At 42.9% G+C, this 17,387-nt stretch overlaps 1 protein-coding gene across 1 annotated transcript in view; it reads left to right on the forward strand.

Moving 5' to 3' along the window:
- Positions 1–17,387, forward strand: part of EML6 (EMAP like 6) — an 884,002-nt gene that overhangs the window by 783,349 nt on the left and 83,266 nt on the right. The window lies entirely within an intron of this gene.

The raw sequence follows: 17,387 nt of genomic DNA on the forward strand, positions 1-17,387 counted from the left end.
AGGCATCAACTAGGTGTCTATGTTGAAAAGAGTATAAAAAAGCTTTATGTGCTTTAGAGGGAGTAAAAGAGGAAGTGGAATTACGGTCAATAAAAGGATCAACAATCATGTTACAATCTCCAGCTAAAACCAAATTGTCTTGAGGGAGTTGCATTAATTTCTCTGAAAGTTGGGACCAAAAAGAAAAATCAGAAATAGTGGGGGCATAAACATTAAATAATGTAAGAGGGGTCTTCTTTACCACTAGTTCTGTAAGACGCCAACAACCTATATCATCATTCTCTTGAGAGATAAGTTTAGCCTGAAGAGACTTATGACAGAGGGTAGCAACGCCATTGCGTTTGCCATCACCCGGAGAAAAGAAAACCTCTCCAACCCAGTCTCTTTTCAACTTCAGGGAATCAGATTCATTGAGATGAGTTTCTTGAATCATGGCTATATCAACATTCAGTTTAGAAAGATGTGAAAGAACACGTTGTCTTTTAATAGGGGAGTGTAAACCCCAGACATTCCATGTAACAATATTTAATGTCATCAAAAAATCGTTAAGAAGATAAATAAGATAAGACCAGATAAAACAATGCATTTATCAAACAGTAACATTAAATGTATACTAGTGACATAAAATCTATTATCAATTGAACAACAAGTAATATATTTAAACAAAGAATTACTTTTCAGATCACAAAGAAAGAGCTAGATAAAGAGAATAATAAAAAGGAAAGAAAAAGGAGAGAAATTTGAATATGAAACTGAATTAAGAATAAAAAAGAGAAACCAAAGAATAGAATATAGCAAATGGAATTTAATGTATAAAGAGGTCACAGGGAGGATGAATAGTAAAAATGAGGAAAAGGAAAATAATAAAAAATAGTGGGTAAGACCATGGAGTGACGAAGGAAGAGGGAAATTATAGAAACATGTGTGATAAGAAGAAAAAAGAGAGAATAAAGAAGAAGAGGTAAGAGTTGTAAAGAGGAATATGAGAAAAAGGATCATATACACATAGAGATCAAAACAATGGAAGGATGGTGGGGGGGAGAGACCACATGGAACGATGACATACCCAGACTCCATCAGGTAAGGCGGGGATGACTTCGGGATGAAAATAACCTTCAAAACTAAAAGGTCACACACATGAGGTTAGGATCTGTGTAAAAAGAAACAAATAAAATGGTTAATATAAACAGGATGGAATATATCATGACACACATGGCATAAGACGTAAGGTTATAACCTGAAATGAAAGAAAATAATGAGAATCAACAAACTATTATACCATGGCAAAGTCCATTTTTAAAGTTCTGTAAGTAAAACAACATACTGAAACGCTAAATCCTATTCCATTATATAACCGAAGAAGAGCTATTCAGAGGGTAATAAGAACAGAGAAAGCCATTATACTATGGGAAAAACTATACAAAACTTCTATAGTTGAAAGAGCCCACTAAGGATTTAATCCCTATTCAAATATACTCCAGAATAACAGCTATTTAAAGTGAGTGCTGGAAATGTCCATCTTTTCTGGGCAATGTGCATTGAGGAAACTCCTTAACTTGGTCCTCATAAGTTTCGGTGTTATTTTTGAGAGTGACTTTAAACAAGCAGGGATGAAGCAATCTGAAACGTGCTCCAATTGAGCGCAGTGCTGGACGCATATCGAGGAATTCTTTGCGCCTATCTGCTGTGGACTTGGCATAGTCTTGCGAGAAGAATAGCTGTTGACCTGAAAATGAAATATGCTTTAGGAGCCTAACTGCAGAAAGCACTTTGAGAAGGTCCGTATACTCAAGGAAATACAATATAACTCCCCTTGGTCTTTTCGTGCTTGAGGGTGTTGAATGCAGTGGGCCCAGTCTATGAGCGCGTTGTATATTAAGAGTAGTGCCCTCCGGTAGATTTAGTACTGTCGGTAGGAATTTTTGAAAGAAGGAGATGGGAACCGATCCCTCCATGCCTTCCAATAAATCATAAATGCGAAGGTTGTTGCGTCTGTTTCGATTTTCAAGGTTTTAAACCTGTTTTTGCAAGGATGTACTTTGGGAATGAAAGATGTCTACTTTGTTGTAACAAGCACTGACAGTTTCAACATTATGTTCAACCTTGGTGACTCATTCTTCCAATTTTTCCCATCCATTGGTTAGGATTTGTATTTTAGAGTTTGCCTCCTCAACAAATGACCGCGGAGCTCGAGTTTCCTCCAGAAGGAGATCCATGTAGACAGTCAAAGAAAGCTTTGGTGGAGAAGGTGGATTTTGCTTAAGGCGTTTAGTTGTTATCTTAGTAAGAGAAGAGGTACCACAAGTCCCAGTCGAAGGAGCAGTTGTTTTGGGCGATGGTGTTTGGGAGTCTTCCATTTTAATGAAGTTCACACGTGGCTTTGAATGGACAAGAAATCTACGATGTGAAGATAATTGTGATGAAGATGCTCTTTTTAGCCTACCCATGCAATGGGAAGAGTTAAAACCTATACAGAAAAGGTTATGTAAACCTGCAAGGTATAACGTAAGTGCGCAATTTCACGTAATATTAGTGGGCAAGGCACACTGTAGCAGAATTTGTATACCTTTGGCATAGGACAGAATATCAGAACATATATTTACCAGTAGGCATGAGGTGATATATAACGGTACTATCTGTATGTTTAAAGGGAAGAGATTGCATGTATGAAATGCAAGTCGCCACAGTACATTACAAGATCATGTCTATGCCCAAGCAAATCATACCACATGCATAACCTAATATCATATCCAAGAGAGCCACTTTAAATAAAGAATCTCGTGGTGTTCTCATCTAATAAATGTAGGCTCTGAGAGGAACAGAGTTAAGAAATGCAGATATTTACACATACACATTTTAGCAACACAGAAATTAGGTTACAGAAATGCCCATTCAAAACCTATTAATACAAGCATATGAAAGTAATGACCAAAAACGCCTTTCTACATGACTATTAGTGTGAGACATCCATAGTCAGTGAGCTGGGGTCAGTAAAAGAATAAAACATTTCTGCTGTTGAGGAAATTCAGCGCACGACGGAGATAATCTCCTTTCAGTAGGTGAAAGTCAGTAATGAAGTGAATACTGCCACTTTAAAAAGACACAGCGTGCAGTATAAATAATCTCCTCAGTAGGCAAGCTAATGTTGTGGGTTAAAATAAGTTAGGTTTAATGAGAGGAAAGTGTGTGAGGTACCGTAAGTCATTACAGAAGCATGTCTATAACATAATGAACAACACAGCATGCTAAACTTAATGCTAGAGCCAAAAAACTCATTCTAAATAAATAGCTGTGAGGTACCTCCATATAACATTGCAGGCTTTGGAAAAATCAACCAATTTAGCAATTTAGAAACAAGGTTACTAGTATGCCTAATCAATGCCTACTAATAACAAGCATTTGCAATGCGATAGGTCTCGCGATTGCGAGATTTAGAGCTATTGGCATTGTAAATGACAAGGCCTTTTATTTATGCTTTAAAAACAAAAACATAAATAAAAGTAATTGTCGTTTATAATGTCAATAGCTCAAACTCGCATAAATGCGAGACCTATTGCATTGCAAATACTTGTTTCTGATGGAGTGGTGTGAGGAGAGGTGGCAAAGTGATAAACAATTTTTACTTAGGTGTGAGGGAAATATGGCATAAATATATAAGACCACTGCTGGTATTCTATCCGAGCCAGACATAGTGACTGCACAGTCCTTCATATGTTATTTGCCAGACAATGCTGCAGTGCAGATCCAGTGAAATGGATTGAAATAACAACATACCATTCACATTGGACTTGCAGCTTCTGCGCCACGTACAGTGATATTATTAGCTAAATGGATTGTTTTTATTGTGTTTTCTTTTACAATACTCACTTCCACATCACTAGCAATCATCCCAAAGCACTGAACAGGGGTATGGAAGATAGGACCAACAGGAACAACAGTGTGATGATCAGAGTTTTAGTATGTTTCAATTAAATGAAAGATAATCTATTTTATGAACTGCAGTAGAGTAGATATAGTAGGTTTAGAGTCTGTGATATATCTCCGCAGCTGGCGCTCAACCTGCTCAGCTATTGTACCTGCACTGTGGCACTTCGCACGCAATTGTAAAGTGTTTGTACTGCGATACACCCACTCTGGCCTGATTGCACGTCTGCCGTGGGAGCTGCTGGACAGCCCTGCATGTTTCTTCCACAGACACGCAGTACGCAATCTCACTGTTGGCTCACATTTTCTGACGAGTTTGCTCCCTCAGAATGACATGCATTTATCGCATAGCACAGGCAAGGAGAGGGTGACACATCTCCCACATGTTCATCGCGCGCCTCCCTGATATTAGTTTCCACGTGTGGACTAGTACGAGTCAGTGCACTCGGTGCGGGGACAGCACACGCCACACACAGTGCACGCTGAGTTTACAATCTTGAATGACACAGACCCCCCTCCCCACCTCTCCCACGAGTCTGACACTAAACCCTCCCGCAACACACTCGCTCTTGCGCGGACCCCTCACTCCTGACTTCAGTTGTGTCAAATACCATACAATAAGAAATACGTCTGCAGTGGTCAAAATACCTGGGAGCATGCCTCTGTCTTTCTAGCGCTCGACTAGACCGCCAATTCCACCAGGTTCAGGCGTCAAACGATGATATAGTGGAACCAGCCCCCCCACCCCTCCATAACTGTTTGTATCGCCCCTCACAGGAGCCCTCACTCTTTCGCGGCAACTCCTGCCCTTATCCTCCTCTATTGACCTGACCCACGGAATACAAACATAAGTGCCAGGGGTGCCACCCCAATGAAATGAGCTATGTAAAGCATTACGACATGGACGGGAACTGGAACGCTTCAAGGCGCTTCAAAGCTGGTGCCTAGAGATCTACTTGTTCTTAGTGATTTTAACGTTGATGAATAGAGGTCAATGAAAAACGTAACACACAGTCAGGTGGTGCTAGTGCTTTTTTACTAGGAAGAACCCCATCCCCCCCTCAATCCCCCACCCCCGAGCTTCAGGCAACGTCCTCTGGCCAGAAACCCACTCTCATCAAGCAGAGTTTGCCATTGGACAAGCTAGCTGTTGCTATTTTTAACGCAGAGAACCGTGTTTACTATTCGTCTCTTTGCATATTTCGTGTATTTTGTAATTTTCACTGGTTACACTCTTGCTGGGGTACAGGTGAAAGGAGGTCAAGGTATTCATAATTCCAGAGGTTTTGTGCCACCGATATGCAGAAAGGCCTGTTTGCTTTACAAAGTAAAGCACATATAACTCAAAATCAATATCACCAGCATGTAAAGTACAGCCAAGTCACGTAAGTTAGGTGATGACGATGGCCAGCACCCCCACCCTGAACATTGTTCTGGCACCCCTGCCTGGCACTGGAAAATACTCCATGCCCAGGGACACACAGATGTTAGGCAGTACAGAAATCAGGACTACAGCCTAAGGTGGTTCCAAAGTCATTAACTTAAGCAGCTGAACAACACATCTCCTTCATATCACTCAGCCGTTTGCCATTGTTCTGAATAATAGACTTCAAGAACATGCTTGTCTAATATGTCAGAATTCTTTCAATATACATATGTGTTTGCTCTTGGTAATAGTAGTAGTATAGTATGATGTTGTCATTAATCAAGCACCCCGAAGCAGCCACTTTGTGGACTGGAGCTATGTAAAATCCCAACTAAGTGACATATTTTTGGAATATGAAAACATTCACAGATGTGCCCTCCAATTCTTCCTGAACAGCTCTCCAATCTCCAATTTGGATCACTGTGCTGAAATGTGCTCACCAAAGCGAACTCCCGCAAGGTGCCATGCTAAAGACGTGACAAGTGTCCAGTGTTCATTTGTACCCACAGGGATAAAAGGAACTCCCAAGAACAGAGGCCAACATGACCTCAGAGCACACACGTTTCCCCCTCTAGTCCCACAAACTATGAAACCTCTCTTTCAGCACTCCTGGTACCCAAACCCCTTGTTTAACAGGTTACAAACTTCTCACTCTGGTGGTGACGACACCGCAAGTCAGCACCTGGCATTTACCCCCCCCTCCCGCATGCAGAGGTCTTGGTCGCTGGAGCCACTACAGGCAGGATGACCAGGTAACTTCACGACACTGGGTTCGCCATCTTCCAGTGCCTGACTTTCCCTGTACAGGCACTTTCAATTGATGGCCTCTAAAAGCGAATCAAGTAAAGGAAAACTGGGCATGTGCTCCTAAAATGCAGACATTGCCTAATGGTATAGCTGATAACTTTGGAAGTGGGGAACCAGGTACGAATCCTGGCGCCTGCTCAACATCCTGTGATACTGTGCCAATCACTTAATCTCCATCTGCCGAAAAACGGAAAAGAAAAAAAAATGCACTTGTAAAGCGCTCTGATGTCAGTGGGCCAAGTTCTGCTATATAATACTACACAAAATAAAAATATAAGATAAAGCAAACTGGTTACCTCACCCCTAGAAGGCATGTGACATGAAGCCCATTCCTTCCCGTACTTGAGCGCCCCACCTCACTCCCCCTTCAATCTGTCCTAACAGCCTGTCGACCCCCACCTCATCAGGAAGTCTTTGCAGTGGGTCATCCATTGGTTGTAAATTCTGTAGACCTGAGTTCTGACAACGTCTTCCTCATGAGAGCGAAGGCTGTGATCCGTGGAATATATCACCCTATCTCCATGGACCGCAGTCATCTTGCCTGTCATTATTAGGCGCTATCTTAACATGTCCAAGTTTCCGAATTAAGTAAAATATGAAACATGGATTAGAAGCGTGGGTCTGCGCCAACTGTCAATAACAAAACAGATTTAGGACAGAAGAAACAGGATGTTTATCACATGTGCGTGTTTATACAAGACATAGCTTATTGGGAAAAAAAATAGTTCTGGTGGTATAGTGCCCCCATATGACATTCCCACACATACCACAGGTGCAGAAAAACATTACTGTACACGTTGGGTTGTACTTACATGTGTGAGCATCGAACGACAGAGTAAAGAGAGCACAAGGCATGTTCTTAAAAACTCCATGACAACCACAGAACCGGGGTCAGCGCCGTTCCTCCTTATTCAAAAGTATTTTAAATAACATCAAATGCCCCCGTCCTCCCTCAGAGAAAGTAAAACAAGCACAAGCTAATTAAAACAAGTAACAGGCGGCAGTGAAAGCGATTTTGCGATCGCTATTGTAAAAATAAAAAAAGACGCCTGTCAGTGGTGCGCGCGCCACAGTGAACATGTGGTTTCAATTATCGTGCCCGTGTACGATAATTGAAGCCAGATGGCCTTTGGTGCGCGTAATAGACACCAATAGGCCATGGGCGGAGCAATGCGTCTGCCTTTGGCCTATTGCGTGATGTCTTTGGGAAAAACATGCACGCAAAGGCCAATCGCGAAAGCCAAAAGGTAAAGCACATGCACGAGCGTGTGCGATTCCAGGCTCCGTTTTAAAACCCCGGACAAAAGGACTCTCGCTGCGCGAGCAGTACTGCGCTCTGCAGGCGCAGGCTAGGCGCGAGACCTAAAAAGGATAAGTGCACTGAAAAAAGGCTAAGTTTCACTTTCCTTCTTAACATCTAGTGCCAGACAGCAATAGTCATTCATGTGAAAGCAGTAAATAAATCATTGCCTCCTTTGAAAAGACACAGCGCGGGGTAAAAGCTATTTCTTCAACATGCAGGCAGCTTTGAAGTGATAGTTGCTTTTCTATTTAGTTAGAAATTTTCAGAGGACCAGAAAGGGGCATTGTAGGTCAAAGAGAGGCAATAAATCGTTGCAGAACTTAGCTTGTTAACTCGGATATTATTTCCTTGTCGAGCGTGAAGTCATGCTGTTAGCAGAGACATAGTGCGCAATGAAAAACGGCTCCCTCAGCGCACGAGCCACAATGGAGTAACGGCCGTCAATACCTCAGCAGACCCCCCAGGATATTGCGGCATAGATTTGCAAATTTAGCGGCACAAAAATGGAAATTTAGCGGCACAAAAATGGAAATTTAGCGGCATTATTGCGGCACTTTATTTTACTCAGAATCATTCCTTTTCAGCCTTAAATCAATATAAACTGATTTAGCAGAGCATTCCACTATGAAATAGGCATGTTTAAAGTGTCCAATCTGCACCTCGTGAGAGGGGTCCCTTTTTCTATGTATGCACCTCTGCCGGGGCACCGCTGCCTCCTAAACCCGTCCAGAAATTCCACCTTCTTCCAGGAGTGAGCGGGCGGTGTTTGATGTGGTATGTTGCATCCTGGTGCGCAGCAGAAAGAAAAAGAGGCCAATCGTGGGTCTCATGACACCTTATATGCTGCCATTCTGGGCGCCACCTGATGACATCACGCGCGACCCTCATTTGAGGAGAAACGAACGAGGGACTCCTCCACCTTGGCGCTTGCACAGGAAGCAACTGACGTCCCACTGCTATTGCAGTGGTCACCTGGCCAGGAGGAAGCTAGGTAGTACTAAAATACCATTCGTTCATAGCTCTCAAATGACCACCGTTCAATGTGTAACCTCCTTTTGCCTATGAATTCAAAGTGAGCACTTGCTTTCTATTTGTTCACCCAGGCAACTGCTAACCTATTTGGACCTCGCCTAGCAATGACAACTTTAGCATGATATTAAAATTCTTGACATCAGTCTTGTACCACATATTTACCTGACATTCTTAACTTGCACTTGCAGAAAAAAAAACATATTTAAAACACCGTGTTATTTTTCTTTTTCTTTTTTATGAGTTAATGTTCACACTTTGGTTGATTGCTACAACATTTTAGCAGTCCTTTTGGGTTTCACATTGAATATCACTAAAGTGTGATCTTCATTTTCTCTTCTGTCCTCAATTCAGGAGATAATATATTTTACTCCTTTTCGTGTTTTTTCTTTAATTTTTACGCCCTTTGCTCACATAGGTGGGATTAGTTACCATATATCTTAACGGCTTTTACATATTGACATTATGGAAACAGTTACTCTTGGAGTTAGACTCCAACATGTGTCAACATGGACTATGTTCATACATAATTGGTATAATTTATGCTGTCATGTGTATAATTTTCAACAAACTGACTTTACTCATAATGTCATCATTTGTTGGTCTCTCTGTACTAATTTTAAAGCATCCCCTTGGCCCTGTAAAGTCAGGTTGGTCTTTCTTGAATTGGCAAGAGTTGCTTTCTATCAGGGTGAAGCAAATATTTTTTAATTAATCTGCAAGAGTTTTATCGAGTTATGTTTGTGTTCTTTACCAGCCTGGAGAAGTTGCTGGGTTATATATCCAAAAGAAGAAACGTTTTGGCTTCAAGGGTTTTTTATTTTTATGAAGATGATTAAAGTTTGACAAACTACAGAATCTATTTTGTGTTTGGAATCAACACTGAAGTACATTTATGATGTGCAAACCTCCATGTAAAACAAAGTCGAAACGATGGACCTTGCCAGCCCTACAGAATTGTTTACACCCTCCATTCCTCTATCCCCTCCCCTGACCCCTCCTGCCACGGGCAAACGGGAACTGGAAAGGGAAGGAGGGGCTAGAGCGAAGGGACAGCAAGAGAAGTGGGAAGGCGCCTAATAAAGGGGAGAGATGCTGTCACGGTGACGGTTAAAAGAGAGAGGCATGCGCAGCTGAGAATGCAGCCTCTTAAGGTGTACAACCGTGTCAATGGGCAGGGCCCACTCAAGACTGTACTTTTTATTTCTGTAATCCCTAATGCCGGCCGCAGTAAAATGCAGGCAGGTATTTACTGCTGTACGGCGCCACGTAGTGACGTATGCGCGTACAGCCAATAAGATGCAATAATTTTTTTTATGCCTGCCGGAGACCGTTTTCGCGGCCAAAAAGGTCAAAATCGCGGTAATCGCGCTCCACTGCCGATTTCGCGATTATTTTGCGAATCGCGAAATCGCGAAAAGCTGGAGGGTCTGCCTCAGCTGTGGGCGCAACGCGCTTTTGAAGTGAAAAGCTTGTCAGAAATGAGACGCGAGACCTTCTTTCTGAAAGTGCTCATATTCCGACTTCCTTTCAGTTAAATTGCCATACATTCAGACGCGGTTGGTGCGAGAAAATTCCTCAAAGAGCCCCGACGCCCCAGGCGAGTCACGGGAGTGCCGCCATCTTTCTCGGACGCTAGCCACGCCCCCCAAACATATGAAGTCTTAAAGAAGAAGAATTCTAGAAACTATACCATCTTATTGTGATCCAACAGGCAGTTGTTATTGACTCGCTGTGAAAGATTTCCAAAAAGAGCAGGCTTGCCCAAAGAATATTTTTGACTGGAAACTTAATTTTAGTGTTTTTTGGTTCACTGAATGTGTCTTGACAAGAGGTATGTGCCACTCAACCTCCACTCTCAGACATGATGTTGATTCTCTTTGACAGGTGGCTTTTTGTGAGTAGTAAGTGTGAAAGAAGTCTCAAAAGAATGAGCATAAGGTTTGGTCATATACTTTCCAGATCCTCATCCATCAAGAAGTGCAAAACAACTTTAGAGATGCCATACAGGAGACATGACCAGAGTTCTCCTCAGGTTGAAATGAGAAAGTACCTTTAGGGTACTCTAGCTCCACATGGATGAGAAAGCAAGAATCCTTCTCATCTGTTCTGGATGCTATCAGTTCTTACCCCCTTTTAGGGCCCCTTGAATTCCCCTAAGGATCAATTTCACTGTAAAGATCCCTGGATTCACCATCAATGCCATAGACCTTGAGAATTCACAACGCAATGTCATACCAAGTCATGAACAAGGATCAAGTTTCTTTCTCCCTCTCCAGACCCTACACCATTCTGGCTTTGGAAGATTACTTGAAGCATCCCCAGAAATCTAAAGTGCTTCCAATTCTGGAGGCAGCAGAACCTTTGCCTGCTCCTCCTGGCCTGCCACCTCCAAGCCCAGGCACAGGAGGCCAAGAAAGAGAAAGAGGGTTCACTGGAGAAACCACTGCCAGGTGCTTCCAAGACAAAAAAGTTCAAAATGTGATCGCCTAAGGGACCCACATCCGCTGTTAGTGGACATAGAAAAAAACACCCATGCCCTAATCACAATAAGAGATTAAATTAACTTTTAGTGGGCATCACCCTATTGATTATGATGAAAATTCAGATTTGACTACCAATGTACTGACAAATGTAGACTAATTACCATCTTGGATGTCCCCAGTAGATGATTTTCTGACTGTCTGTGAATTTGCTAGTGGGTTGGCAAAGTAGTTACATTTTAAAGCCACCCAGCCTGTGTGTAAGTCTTCAGTCATTATTGAGGCATTACTACCAAAACCTCAAGTAAGTATAGGTTTTTCGTTGGTTCTAAAACAAATGAAACACAGTAGGCACACCTTTCTGTATTTTTTTATTTACATAAAAAAAGGTTGGAGAAAAATGCAAGCCACCAGAATTGGATAATTTCTTTCTTCTGGACACTTCTCCATCAGACTCACTGGTGGTTTTTGTTTCAGCCCAGAAGCACTGCAATGATTTGGATTTCAATCAGGACACAGAACCCTGGAAATCCGGATCCAACATGAGTGAGGATATTTTCCCAACATATCCAAGCCCCCAGTCAATTCCACAGTACTGTTGTGGAGCTATACAGCAGGCTGGGCAAAATGGAATGGGCAAGAGGAGAGAACCAGAGACACTGTATATCATCACACACCTGGTCACGGAATTACACCAAATTTGGCAAAAATGTAGCCCTCGGTTCAGAAAGAGTCCTTTCTGTTAAATGGTATAAATCCGTTGAGTAGTTCCTGAGAAAATAGGAAAAGAAAAAATATCGATATCTAGGGCAGCAGTGGGTTCGCGAACCCTCCGGAGCACGAGCTTCACTGTGATTGGCTGCCAACCCTCCAAACCAGGAAGTGTTGGCAGCCATCTTATGACTCGGATACCGAGTCACAAGAAAACAGAGAAATAAAGATGAAAAACAAGAAAAGGGGGCAGGGTACAGACCCCCTGACCCCCTAGCCCTGCTGAGGGGTCCCCCAGGGACCCCCAGGGCCCAAAAAAACATTTTTTTAAAAACAAATCGGCCGAATTTGCCCTGGGTGCGTGAATCCAGACAAACTTTTGTTTTTAAAACGAATTGCGGTCTCCCGCGCTTCGCTATTTTTAAGCCCCCAGGTGGGCCAGGTCCCGGGGGCATGCAGAAAATGTTGCCCGGGGACCGCCACCTCCCTGAGACTCTATTTGAAAAAAAAAAATCTGCGTGAGAGGGCTCCAGCCCCCACACACGCCCCGTGGACCACCACCTCCCCGGGGTTTTGATGATAAAAATGCGGGGGGCACGTAGTCCCCCCGCAGCCCCAGGGACCGCCACCTCCCTGGGTTCTAAGTACACAAATGTGGGGGTCCGTTACGGACCCCCAAACCCCGGGGACCACCACCTCCCCGGGGCTTTGCACAAGTTGGGAGGGGGGCTGCGTGGCCCCCCTCCTGGAGCCCTTGATGGCCCTTGGAACCGCCACCCACCAGGGCCGGCTCCTGCAGTGTCCCGGGGTGCCCACCCCTGGGACACTGCTGTTTGCTATGACAGGGCGGGAGCCGTGCGGCTTCCGCCCTGTCATAGCAAACACTGGTTTTGAAACCTGCTCTCGCTTCCAAAATCCAAAGCAGATTGCTTTTCCATAAGGGGAGCTGCATATTAGCAGCTCCCCTTGTGGAAAAACAATGCCAGCGGGAGCCGACGGGACCGTGGGCCATTGGGGCTCCCCCCACGGTCCCCAACAGTGAGGCCATGCCCCGGGGGATGGGGTCCCAGGGGCCAGAAGTGGCCTGGGAGGGGGGCACGCGGCCCCCCTCCCCTTTAAAAAAAAACAAAAATTAAATAGAAAAAAACGGACAGGCCAGCCCCGGGTGATGGGGTCCCCGGGGCCATAATTGGCCTGAGGAGGGGGGGCCATGCGGGCCCCCTCCCAACAGAGAAAAATAAATAAATAAAGAGGGTGGCGAGGCCCCGGGGGATGGGGTCCCCGGAGCCATAATTGGCCTCTGGAGGGGGGCCACGCAGCCCCCCCTCCCGTTTTATTTTTAATTAAAAAAGGGTCAGGCCCTGGGGGATGGGGTCCCCAGGGCCCAAAAAATAGTAAAAGAAGGGGGGCCACACAGCCCCCCTTCTAATAAAAAACAAAATACAAAAATAAAAGCCGGCATCGCGCTGGAGACCCCGCCCCCACCCTGCACCACTCTGCAAACGCGCGCCATGGCTTGTTTTAAGTTGGGGAATTAATTCCCCTTGAATACTGAGGGTTCCTGGGGGCCAACTAGCCCACCAGGTACCTCCAGTACCTGGTGATCAAGATCGCTTTGGTGATCGAAACGCGTCTGGGCGGACACTTGTCTGTACCATTAGGGTGATTATGCAATAAAACTAATGGAGCTGTGACCCCGCGCCTTAGGAATTTCCTTTGAACTGTGTTGGTGGTCCGTACCTGTGTTGTTCTTCCTCTGTGCGGCATTTAGAGGAACAAGATTTGCTTTTTTTTATATATATATATATATATTTAATTATTTTTCATATCAGCATACCATACAATACTACTTCTGTGTTAATAGACTACCATTGGCAATTTCAATAGTTTATAGCCCACACTTAATACATTTTGGAGTAAAGAGTGCTATAGAGTTCATAATCCTATGGATGCCTCTTGTGAAACAAACAATGGCTATAGAGTTTGTAATTCCAATTGATTACTCCTTCAGAAACAAACAGGTGCTGTAGAGTTTGTAATTCCTATTGGTGTCTCCTTTAGAGACAAGCAAGTGCTACAGAGTTTGCAATACCTATTAATGACAACAAACAAGTGGAAGTCTATTCCTTGCAAGATAGTCCTCTGGTTCTCAGATGTCGTTCTTAACTTCATGGAAAATCAGCCAACAGAATTCCAACAAGTTCCTGCTGCAAACACTATGCATTACGATTGCCTAGCAAGTCTTGTGGGATTCCTGCGGGTTTATGAGACATGTAGTCTTTCTTTTCTTTACTCAGGTGTTTCACAAAAGAAATCCTTTTACAATACGAGGTTTCAGTCCAGACCCTATGCAATCTTCCATCCTCCTCCCCTCCTAAAGGCTTGTATGTTCATGAACCTCAGAGAAGAATGTTGCGCACAACCACTATGCAATAGTAAGCGTGTCCTGTGTTGCATACTCACACTTTCAGATCTTAAGCTCCTCACACTTCTTTAGAAACAGAGCAGGTAGATGGGAACTATGGGGAGAAAAGTTGAACAATGTGCCAAACATTGGCCATTTCTGTGAGAGCAGCTTGTTTTTGACCCCTTGGAACATTTCAATAGAGTACTTTGGGTTTTGAAAGAACAGTTCTTCTAGCTTCTTTCCTAGGGGGAATATAGGGGATTTCCTAGAGATGATAAAGATGGAATGATAACTGATGATTGACCCATGAAAAGAGCTAAGGATTCGGCTGATCTGGCAGCATATAGTTGGCCTTTTCTGAAGACGATCTTCCTGATGAGACTGACAGAAATTACTGAAGGCCCTCTTTATCATATTTTTGCTTTTTGATTGTCATGCAGAATAATGGAATCCAAAAGAGAGACTGAAATTCTTGGGTCTTGAGAAATTGAAGGAATTCCCTAAGCATAGGGTATAGTACACACCACAAGGTTTTCCATGTTCCTTACTGGGAAACACTGAAACAACATCAACTCCTGTAAGAGTAACAGAGACCATTTATTCATCAGCAAAAGGATGACAATACACTTATTGTTATATACCTATCAGCAAAACACAGATTTCCTGGACTCAACATTGGCAAAGGTCCTTTCTTTTGGCTTGAAATCTGTCCAAAACGCATTCTCCAACTCTCCAATTTTTCTAATTGGTGAGTATATTCTTCAGTCATAAACTGGGTGACTGGTTATTTAAGGCTGGCACAGATCTCAAAGTGTGACAGGATCTGCCGACAATTGTCAACATGCTTCAAGGCTTGGATCTTTGCAAAATTGTATATAAATCAAGCCTCCAGACTGTTCATCTCATTCAAAACTTCGGATTGTGATTTTCAATGTGTCCCCCTCCTTGATTCTGACCAACAGGTAGACCCTCTCATAAATCCAAAACAGTTATTACCATGACATGCTGCAGCTGACCTAGTGTAACTGGAATCAAGCTTAAAGGTTACTGTTTTTAAATTATCACATTGTTTTGGACTTAATAATCAGTACAAAGTCAAACCTATTCCCTTTTTTGGAACGTTTATGGTCTATGATGTTAGGAAACTGGGAATTAAACCTCGATGAACAAGTTATCTCTTCAGTTCCTACCTGGTGGTGTAATAGAAATGTGTTGCTTGGAGTCTCATTTCATAAAATTTCTCTTAAGCACGCCATATTAACTAATGTGGTAACAGAGCCGAAGCCCACATTGGTCGCTTGTTGACTCGGCAGCAGTGGCCCCATTTACATAGAAGTATCATATTAATACTCTGGAATGGAGAGCAGGCCACTTAGCCTGTAAAAATTCTTCCAGATATCAATCTCAAACCACTACTACAGTGCAAAATGTCAATAGGCAGGGAGAACTGGAGCTACCGTCCTTTCAAGGGATTGCCAGACAATTTAGCACTGGTCTATGTCAAGGAATATCAGCCTCACAGCTTTCAATCTTCCAAATCTAAAATGCTCGAAGCCATACAAGCTCAGCGGGGGCCTTCTGGAGGAGCATAAGTGAACGCTAAATGATGAAGTTCTTTCTCATATTTTCAAAGTCTTGAGAAATTCCCTCATACATTTGTTCGCCACCCAAACAAAAGCCAAATGCATAGGTTTAACATCTATTTTCCCAGAACCTCCTACAGAAAGGGATACCCCTTTCCTTAGTGGTAAAACGTGATTGTCAAGCTTGGACTGCAAAAGACAAATATTTTAACTGCTAGATTTAGATTTAGCAAGGCACTGGTATTCAGACATGCTGCATCTACCTATCCAACGGCACAGCGGGTTTTGTGTAGACATGATATTCTCCCCAGGATGTCAGGCAGAATTAGCCACCCAGGCCTGTTATCACAGAAGTTGGCCTGCTGGCTCCTGAATACAGCCACCTAAACCTTTCAGTTGACTGCAATATTTTGCAATACACCCGTCAACAAGATTTTGTGTCTTTAATTAAACGGCATTCTGCATCTGGTGCATGAAGAAGCAAGTCAACATGAGGACTTAACAAGAAGAGATGGTATTAGGTTTTATTTTTGATTTGACAAAATCTAAACATTTTGAAATTTATAGCACTGTACTCACTGGCTTAGTTTCCATTAAACAGACTACAGAAGGCTCTTGTTCTGTATCACAACTTCTCTATAAAAATGCCTTTGCCTGGTAGACCTAAGGCTTGTTTTACCAGTGGAATACAGCCACACCTGCTTATTTGAGAAATGTTCAATCCTAGGAGTTTATAGAGTCGGTACTTGGACATGCTTTGCTAAGCACTAGTGCATAGATTCTGACTTTTAAGACTGATGCCCTGCTTGACCAAGCCTCTCTACATTTGTGTGTATAGACTTTGTTTATATTCCACACTATGCTTTCATCTTGCTGTTTTTTTCTACTGTTTATGGAAATCATCGGGTAATGCACGCAAGGGAAGACATTTAGCCATGTGAAATTGTGCACTGCGTAGAATATCATGTGCAGAAATGCCCCTGCATGCGAGTAAAATGAAATTAATGACATTTTGACAAGAGTATGCCTGGAAACCTATGACTGTCTTAAGTTGTCAGATCCGGCAAGAAAAGACGTTCACCCATGTGCAATTCTACACTATGTACAACTGCATGTTAAGAAATGCCTCAGCCTGTGAACACAATGAAATTATTAACAATTTCCCAGGAGTACGCTTGCAAAACTGTGACGGTCAGAGGTTTCCAGACATACCCATGGACACCTATATGAATTCCAAAACCTTGAAGTCTGTACGCGGGTGAGATCGGACACCAGGGGCTCAAGGTTTCCAACTTTTTTTTATATCAAAAAGTCATTTTGAAAATTAAAAATAGTGTAAGTTTTCATTCTTACCAATTGGTGATCTCTTTGACTGTAATTCAGGCGGCAGCAGACCCTGACGCTATAGCATTAAATAAACACTTAGTACGCCATGCAACACTGGTGAAAACTGTTAGGGGACTAGAGCCTTATCTTATTTGGAATATGTGTCGCCACCAGTGACGTTTATCAACGTTCTTCAGGTTTAATTAATTTCAGCGGCTACTGCCTTTTAATCATTACTGATTTAAAGATTCGATGTTGTCTTTGTGTGATTGTGATAATATCTCTATTAATGATACCTTACATATAGTTTTAACCTGTACGAAATACAACTACCTGTGTTTTAAATTCATATGTCCACTCCTGAAACCCATGAATTTCAACTAAGTAA

This window comes from Triturus cristatus, chromosome 6 (assembly GCF_964204655.1).
Source record: "Triturus cristatus chromosome 6, aTriCri1.1, whole genome shotgun sequence".
NCBI classification, from domain to species: Eukaryota; Metazoa; Chordata; class Amphibia; order Caudata; family Salamandridae; genus Triturus; species Triturus cristatus.